At 35.3% G+C, this 9,039-nt stretch overlaps 1 protein-coding gene across 1 annotated transcript in view; it reads right to left on the bottom strand.

Moving 5' to 3' along the window:
• CXADR (coxsackie virus and adenovirus receptor) overlaps positions 1–9,039 on the bottom strand; it is a 79,745-nt gene that overhangs the window by 962 nt on the left and 69,744 nt on the right. The gene's annotated exons all lie outside the window — the stretch shown is intronic.

A 9,039-nucleotide genomic window follows, 5' to 3' on the forward strand; every position in this document is an offset into this window, starting at 1 on the left:
TGTTACATTTTAGGAAGATAAATTCTGAAATACAAAACGGCACAAATCATAAAGGTACAGCTCAATAGTATGAAAATGTAAAGTCAGTTTTTAAAGTGTTTGCAACTTCAGAAAACTCATTTTTAAACCTTAGAGACTTTTCTAGTTTTAATATTGTACTCTTTGTTAAGCCGTACACAATTTTAACATCTCTAAACTATATCTACTTTTTTCCTGAAATCTAGTGACTGCCTATTCAAATGTGAGCACGTTTATTAGTGTCACAAGGGAGATGTGTTTTATCAAGGTAATTTTTTTAACTAAAATTATTGAAAGGAAAAAAAATAACTTTCAGAGTCATCACACTGCTTCCTTATGCGTCCTTGAGTTTTGTGGTGATAGTGACAGATGTGTGGGCAATTGGTGTAAAGTTGGAAAGTTTCAAGTATTTTTATCATGAAGTTAGCAGATAGCATTTGTTGCTTTGCTTATAAGCAAATTGGTCCGCATCTGTAGGTTTTTCATCTGAGTAACCATGTATGGAAAATTTTCAAAATAAAAATTTAAAAATACAAATTTTAAAATATACTGTAACTACATTGCATTAGGTATTATAATTAGATTTAAAGGATATGCATAGGTTATATGCAAATCTGAAGCCATTTTATATAAGGCACTTGAGCATCTGAGGATTTTGGTATCCAGGAGGGTCCTGGAACCAGTCCTCCAAGGATACTGAGGGATGACTATATAGGCTGCTTGGGAAAATCACAAGCATAATAGTGTCAAGAAGGAAGTGTTATTTTTGGCACGTACCTAGTAACCAGAACATTCCACGTTACTACAAAATCTTCATTAGTTCTGACAATTAAATGACAGGGCCTCTTGGGGAAATCACTAGTTTTGAATTCGACTGCATACAGGTAGATGTATTACTTGTAGAAGATTCTGCCAATGTTTCGACTACCTATCCTCCACCTTGCTCTGAAACTTATTTAGAGCAAAAGAAAGCTCTGATAAATAGGCTTTTCCAACCTATTCCTAATGAAATAAAACTGTTACTCAGGAACTGGGTCTTAAATTCTAGCAAACATGGGGTACAAAGGTTTGCCAAACCCTTTTTTAGTAGTAATTAAGACTAGGCACTTGGTCTCTTTAAGTTTGTCTCCCTTAGACAATTCCAAGGATGGCTCTTAAAACATGGCTACATAATTTCAGCTTGAAAGCCTTATTGGGCTATTTCAAGCAGGAGTGGTTTGTCACTGAACACTATAATTTGTTTAAATTCTCCATTTTATTTTATATTTGTAGGCATAACTGCAAAGCTCTAATTTTTATATGTTAAACTTGGATATTTGAAAAAAAGTCTTTTTGGTAAGTTCTATCACATTAATACTAAAAGAAGTGCTTATTTCTGGTTTATTAGTATAATATTTATCTCAAAGTATTTAACTTTTTAGTAAACTTTTATGGTTCCAAGCTAAGACATTTATGTTGACTTCTCAGCTAACAGAGGTATGTGTTAATTTCTTATTTTATGATTAGGAAGAGGGAAAAATACAAACACCTACCATGTACAGTTTATTGTGTAAGTAGCCATTCTGTCCATTTAAAATTTTTCTTACATGGCAACAACTTACTTAATTATCACAGCCTCAGGGTGTAGGTACCATTATCATCCCAGTTTAGAAAAGGATTCCAGAGAAGTTAAAAATGCCCAAGATCACAGAAAACTAAGTAATGAAGCTCTGACTTAAAACCCAGCTGGGCTTTTTTTAAGGCCCATGCCATGGTGCCTTGCCATCATATTCATTTTGTTACCTATAAAATCTACCAAATCTTGAAACTTATAAGAAGGTTCATTATCAGACCAAGATTTTTTTTCAAAGGAACCAATGCAAAGGTAAATGAATGAGAATATAAGACATTAAAGTATCTATTGATTAACCACTAATAAATCTTTGGCCAAGTTTCTTGTTACAAACTACTCAGATATATCTGAAGAGGGAGCTGGCTGATCATCTGACAGTAATTTTATTTGCTGGAAATAGAAATTAAATTGCAATAAACGGTACAACCCAGTAAACTGAAGACTGAGATGACAAAGCAAACTGTACAATGACTTGTTAAATGGAAAGATACACATAATGAGTAGTAATTCCCAAGTCTGTCACAGTCTTTAACTTTTTTTCTTATTAATTATGTGGCAGTTTAACAGAGTGTACAACATTAGTAAACTTTGTGTCAAATTTCTTCATATACTCTGGAATCTGTATTCCAGTGGGTGAAGCAATAACATTGTGAGGCTCTTACGGAAACACAATATCCCTGTATTGCTTATGGCACTTTATGGCATTGAGTCATCATACTGCGAAGCTGTCACACAAGCACTCATGAGCACAAGGGAAGGCTCATGCAATTCCTCTTCAAAATATGTACACTTTATTCATTGCAGAGACCATCACCCACTTCTAAATTTAATAGCATTAGGCCATCTTCTATGTTCCTTTGTTCTTTCACATACTTTTAAGGATAACGTAAGGACAAAAGTGGAAGCATGTTTAACCCTTATCAAAAACAAATTGACCATTAAGACTTGCAGCAGATACATCACTGCAATTAGGGTAGTTTGATGTTTATTCTGTAAAACAATCAGCACAAATAAAGGTACTGAATTGGTTTCTCCTATCAAAAAAGAAATACCTAGCTACAAATATGACTTCCATAAAAGTTAAGAAACAAACATAATACGGGAGACTTTGTGCTTAAATTTCATAGGACTTAGAAATACTAATTATGCTTTAGACAGCAATGCCATGGCTAAAAAACTTTTATTTATGTATATACATATAAATATACAAAATTTATAAAATATAAATCTATAGGGAATATGGGAGAAACATTTCTATCTAGACTAGAGGTTTAATGGATCATTTCTGTGTATAATATTAATGTTATGACCAATAAATATATGAAAACTAATTAAATACAAATTAAAACATTTATTTCGGCAATCAAAATTAATAACGCCCAATATTGGTGAGGGTGTGGGGGAAGCAGTCTCTTACAGTGTTCGTAGAGGTTTAAAGAGGAGGGCAGTTACACCTTGAAGTGTATATCCTTTGATCAAGCAATTGTATTTCTAGAAATTTATCTACAGAAGTACTCAAACAAGAGGACCATTACCTACGTAATAGTGTTCACCTGCAAAATAGTTTTGGGTGGCAAAAATAACAAAAGCCCAAGTAGCCACCAATAGATGAACAGTTTAATAGAATCTGAACATCTGTTCAAGGAAATGCTGTGGAAAAATACCATGTAGCCATAAAAAAGAGTAGAATGAAAAAAAATGGTATGCCTAGAATGGTGCTAGTATTGTCTGGGGGCAAAAAACAAATTGTTAATGGTAGTGTTCTCAGAGGCGGGGAAAGGGACAAATACAGAGAATATTATTTTTATACTTTGAACATTTTGACCTTTAAATTTTTACATTAAGCATTATTACTTTGTAACTGGAGGGTAAAAAGACAAACACTTTCTCAAAGGAGTTTAAGACAACTTCATTGGATTTACTTTTAGCAGATGCAAATGCTGACATCAGTGATAATCAAATTGTATGTTTCGTGAACAATCTATTTCTGAATTAAACAATTGCAATGTGGCTACAGTTTTATGTTTGTAATCATACTGTGTCTACAAGGAAATATTCTGAAATAGTAAATACTTATAATGGGGTAGTGATAGTACATAGTTTCCTCCAGTGTTCCCATTATATGTAATGTGATAATATTCATGAGAAAAATGTTAAATATAGTACTTTGTGGGAGAAAACTCCATTATTAAGAAAAAGTATTAGGGAGGAGAAGGGTGCAAAAAAGAAAAAAGAAAGAAAATTTATTAAATACCTGGAAATAAACTTTAACAACAACAAAAGGAGTGAGTCCTATAGAGAAGAAAATTGTTAAAATATGGTTAAATACAAAAATAAATAGAGGAATATATGATTTTTAAATGGACTTGATCTTATAAAAGCTTTACTTTTCTACAAATTAATATATAAAGTCAATATAAATCATAATTGTAAAATCCCAGCAAAATTTTATGTAACTAGAAAGCCTGAGTTTAAGTTTACATGGAAGAATAAATGTCAAGAATTACCAAGAGTTGTTTTAAATAAAACAATGAGCACAGAGTATTTTTCCTTTTACGTTATTAATATATACTCTGAAGTATAACATAGGAATAAACTAATTCACCAGTGAAACAGAATGACAGATCCAGAACCAGAAACATTTATATGCAGAAGTTTGGTGAATGGGGCTTTTCAAATTAAAGATGAAGAATTCACTAATCAAAAGTTAATAGGTATTTGGCTACCCACTTTTAAAAATTAAATCCCTACTTCAAACCATAAAAATAGATTCCAAATATATTAAAGAAATCACATAAGTTATGAAACTATAGAAGTACTGAGAGGAGGCTGACTCACACCTGTAATCTGAGCACTTTGGGAGGCCGAGGTACGAGAATTGCTTGAGGCCAGAAGTTTGAGACCAACTTAGGCAATAAAGTGAGACCCCATCTCTGCCAAAAATAAAAATAAATAAAATAATTGAGAGAAAATATGGAAGGATATATACAGATATACAAACTTTAGCTTTGGAAAATGTTCCCACAACTGGAAGACAGGCCATTTGGAATGGGGAAAAAGTTTTAAATTTTCATAAAATGTGTACAAGAAAATGTCACTATATACAAAAAGGGTCTGTATATAATTAAAGTAAATCACTTAGTGGGATCAAATCAATAAAGAAATACAAATGGCTAAAAACATTAAAAATGTGATAATGGCACACTAATGATGAGGGAACTATAAATTGAGACCATATATTAGGCCAGATGAAAAGGAATAAATTGCCTATAAAAATTATTGGCCACAAGAGGGCATCAGATTTCCTTTTCCAACTTCAAAGCTAAAGATTCTATTTGCAAATAATAATCTAGCTTCTACATGAAAAGTGTTAGTGGTTATAGCTTAAATCACTTCTTTTCCTGTGGGTCTACATGTAGAAACTGTCACTGGTAATGGAGAATTTTAATGAATTATGTCATAGTTATTATACAAAACAAAGATTTCTTTAATTATTTTTCTGTTAATAAAAGTAGTATTGTTCATTTAAGAAAAGAATTAAAGACGGGCGCGGTGGCTCATGCCTGTAATCCCAGCACTTTGGGAGGCCAAGGCGGGTGGATCACGAGCTCAAAAGATTGAGACTATCCTGGCCAACACGGTGAAACCCCGTCTGTACTAAAAATACAAAAAAAATTAGCTGGGCGTAGTGGCACGCGCCTGTAATCCCAGCTACTCTGGAGGCTGAATCAGGAGAATCGTTTGAACCTGGGAGGCGGAGGTTGCAGTGAGCCGAGATCGTGCCACTGCACTCCAGCGTGGCGACAGAGCGAGACTCTGTCTAAAAAATAATAATAATTAAATACCCAGAAGCACGAAGACAGATCATCAGAATCGATAACCACTATTAATATTTTAATGGATGGGGGAGCTTTTACTTTATATACTCCTATTCTGTTGTATTATGATATGAAATATATTCATTTTATGGTCACACAATTCGAAAACATGAAATGTTTTCTTACACCATTTTTTCCCCTAAAACATGATTTTTTATAGTTTCACTGTACTCATAGGTATGTGCCATAATTGATTTAACAAATCTTTGTTACTAGATTTTAAGCTACAAATCTCTTTCAGAAATATCTTTTCAATCATATATCTCAATGCATACCAATGTCAGATGTTGGTCAGGAGTATTCATTTAAAGTTCAGAAATAGACAAGTTAATCTCAGAACTGCCAACTTTATGAATTCACACATAAAAAATAGAGACAATACATTTTTCAGAGTCAATTTAGTAAGTAAAGCCATACAATTAAATGGAAAAACAGTGTGATTTTGTTTTACTAAATTCTATGGAAAAAACAAACATTGTTTTTGCATCTTATAGACCATCAACCACTTCTAAAGAAGTGATGAAATATACTGATTGAAAATGAAAATGTACTTAAATTTTTTGAACTTTGTCTAAGGTGACTATAACATGAAAATATAAAGTCAGTTTTGCTATTTGAGTTTGTGTTTGTTTGTTTTTTGAAACGGAGTCTCTCTCTCTGTCTCCCAGGCTGGAGTGCAGTGGTGCAATCTCGGCTCACTGCAACCTCCGCCTCCTGGGTTTAAGCGATTCTCCTGCCTCAGCCTCCAGAGTAGCTGGGACTACAGGCGCCCGCCATCACGCCCAGCTAATTTTTTGTATTTTTAGTAGAGATGGGGTTTCACTATGTTGGCCAGGCTGGTCTTAAACTCCTGACCTCGTGACCCAACCCACCTGCCTCGGCCTCCCAAAGTGCTGGGATTACAGGTGTGAGCCATCATGCCCAGCCTAGGGGCAGGACTTTTTAAAACTTCCAGATTCGCAAGACCTTAATAATAGTAAGATGTATAAATACATTAGAAACCATTTGAAAGTCTGCAAGACAGAATAACCGAAGTTGTGAATGCAGGATGGCACAATGATGTGTATATTAACCACCCTGGGCTACAATACTCTGTTTCCTTGGAAGATGATCTTCACATCGCTGTTACAGACCAAAATAAACAAAATAAAAAGCCAAAGCTACGTCTTTAATTAAAAATCATCACTTACTGATGGCTTCATACCAGCCAAATGCTGGGCTAGGTGCTTTACATGGACTACCTCATGTATGTTCTTGAGGTCTATACAGTTTGTTCCTCATTTTTCAGTGGCTGAGCCAGGATAACCTCTAACTCCAGAGTCCAAACTCTTAACCATTACATTTACTACTTCTAACAGAATCCTTCCATTTATCTTTAATCATGAGTAAGCACAAATCGTTCCCACCTGAGTTGATTGCATACACATACAAAAACAAACAAACAAACAAAAACCCAGGAATAAGCATATCCTACGTAAGCAAGCCTCGAAAGCACTAACTTATGGCTATAATGGATCCCTTTCTAACACAGCAACAAAAGGAAGGAAGGAAGGTAAGATCCATTCTGCGTGAGGTACTACACCCGTGAGCAGCCCTGTAGATCCATTATAAGATAATTTTAACAGAGATGGGACCAAATCATGAGGTCTTTCTGGTAAACTGTCCTCAAAGAAAGGGTCCAAAAAGGAATCCCATGTGATCATTAGGATAGTGCTGAATTTTAAAAATCTCTTTAAGATATTTCTCTCTTCTTCCTCAGCCTTTGAGCGAACTCAAAGAGAGGATTATACATGTATTTCTTAGTTAACATTTGGGTATTTAATCATTAAAATATGTCTGTTCACTGATACGAGGGGGAGCAGAGTGGATTTTTGAGTGTGTGTGTCATCATGGCCAAATCATCTGATGGCTATTTTGGATGAGATGGTAGTGTATTTCAAGTATTGCTCTGGTACTAAAACGGATGATGTACAAAAGTTATACATGTATGTTGGAGAAAATTTGAAAAACAACTACCCCAAGTTAATCTCTTAAAATGTGGTGTATCTTTCCTATGACTACCATAGACATTTAAAAGTTTTTATTTTAACATTTAAAATAGTCTACGGACTTTTTTTTTTTTTTTTTTGGCAGAACTTTAACTGCTATGTAAGTTTCTTCACTTAACAGTACCACAAATCTTTTGCCCGTAACATTACAAGAAGTTTAAACTGAATCTACATATACATACGTTCATAAAGCTCTCCTGGTCTACTATACAGCACATCTTTACCACGTCCCGAACATAGCAGATAGTATATTTTAGTTGACAAGGCAGAGATATGTTTCCTCTCGTGTAACTGTTTAATTTTACTTTGTGTTCTCTTGTTTCTGTGAGCACATAAAACGTCCCCTCCTTGTCAGATTAAAAGACTGGTGAATGTTAGAGGACTGTGATTTTCCAACAGGTTGTAAATTGCAGTCACTGGTATTTTTTCTATCATGTTCTCTCCTCCCAGAATAGCAAGGTCATTCTCCTGTTCCCCCAAAATTATCTCATTGTTGACAGTTCTGGGACTGTGTGAGAAGAAAAATGTCTTACTTAGCAACATTAAAAGAGCACAGTGCCAGCAGCCAACATTGAACTTGGGATAGTGTGTGACAGCTGACGTAAGATGTAACCTAGACACATCTTTTCAAATGCAAGACAACTCATTTTCTTCATTAGTTTCTGCTGAATCCATAAAACTGCTCTTGGCAAAAATTCCGGCAACATGACGAAACCAAAGACAAATCAAGGAGACACACTGTTATGAGGATACATGTGGCAACGGCTTGATATGAACATAGCCAGAGCTGCTACAATTATTGTCATCAACAAAGATTACTGAGAGTTTATGTGTTGAATAGTTAGATGTAAAGATGTGTCTGCCTTTCAGAAGTCTGACATCTGCTTAGAGATAGGAGATAAACACGTGAAGACAGGTAACCCTGAGCTCCCAATGAGGGTACAATTTCAAGGAGGGAGAGAGAAGTCAGGCTGAACCAGAATGGTTTGGAAATGGCTTCTCTGTGGGACTTAGAAAGGATTAAGATTACATAGTCATAAAAGGGCAAATATAAACAGTCGAAGATAACTTGAGGGGAAAAGCTGTGGGTCAAATCACAAAGAACTAATTTTATTAATATTTAAAAGCTCCTTCGGCGGGATGTGGTGGCTCATGCCTGTAATCCCAGCATTTCGGGAGGCCGAGACGGGTGGATCACCTGAGGTCAGGAGTTCAAGACCAGCCTGGCCTACATGATGAAACCTTGTCTCTACTAAAAATACAAAAATTGGCTGGGCGTGTTTGGCTAGACCAGGAATCAGGAGACCTAGATTCCATTCCTAGCTATGTGGCCTTAGGAAATGGTGGCAGGTAACTGTAATCCCAGCCACTCGGGAGGCTGAGACAGGAGAATCGCTTGAACCTGGCAGGGCAGAGGTTGCAGTGAGCTGAGATTGGGCCACTGCATTCCAGCCTGGGCAACAAAGAGTGAAGCGCCGTCAAA

This window comes from Colobus angolensis, unplaced genomic scaffold (genome assembly GCF_000951035.1).
Source record: "Colobus angolensis palliatus isolate OR3802 unplaced genomic scaffold, Cang.pa_1.0 Scaffold69, whole genome shotgun sequence".
NCBI lineage: Eukaryota > Metazoa > Chordata > Mammalia > Primates > Cercopithecidae > Colobus > Colobus angolensis.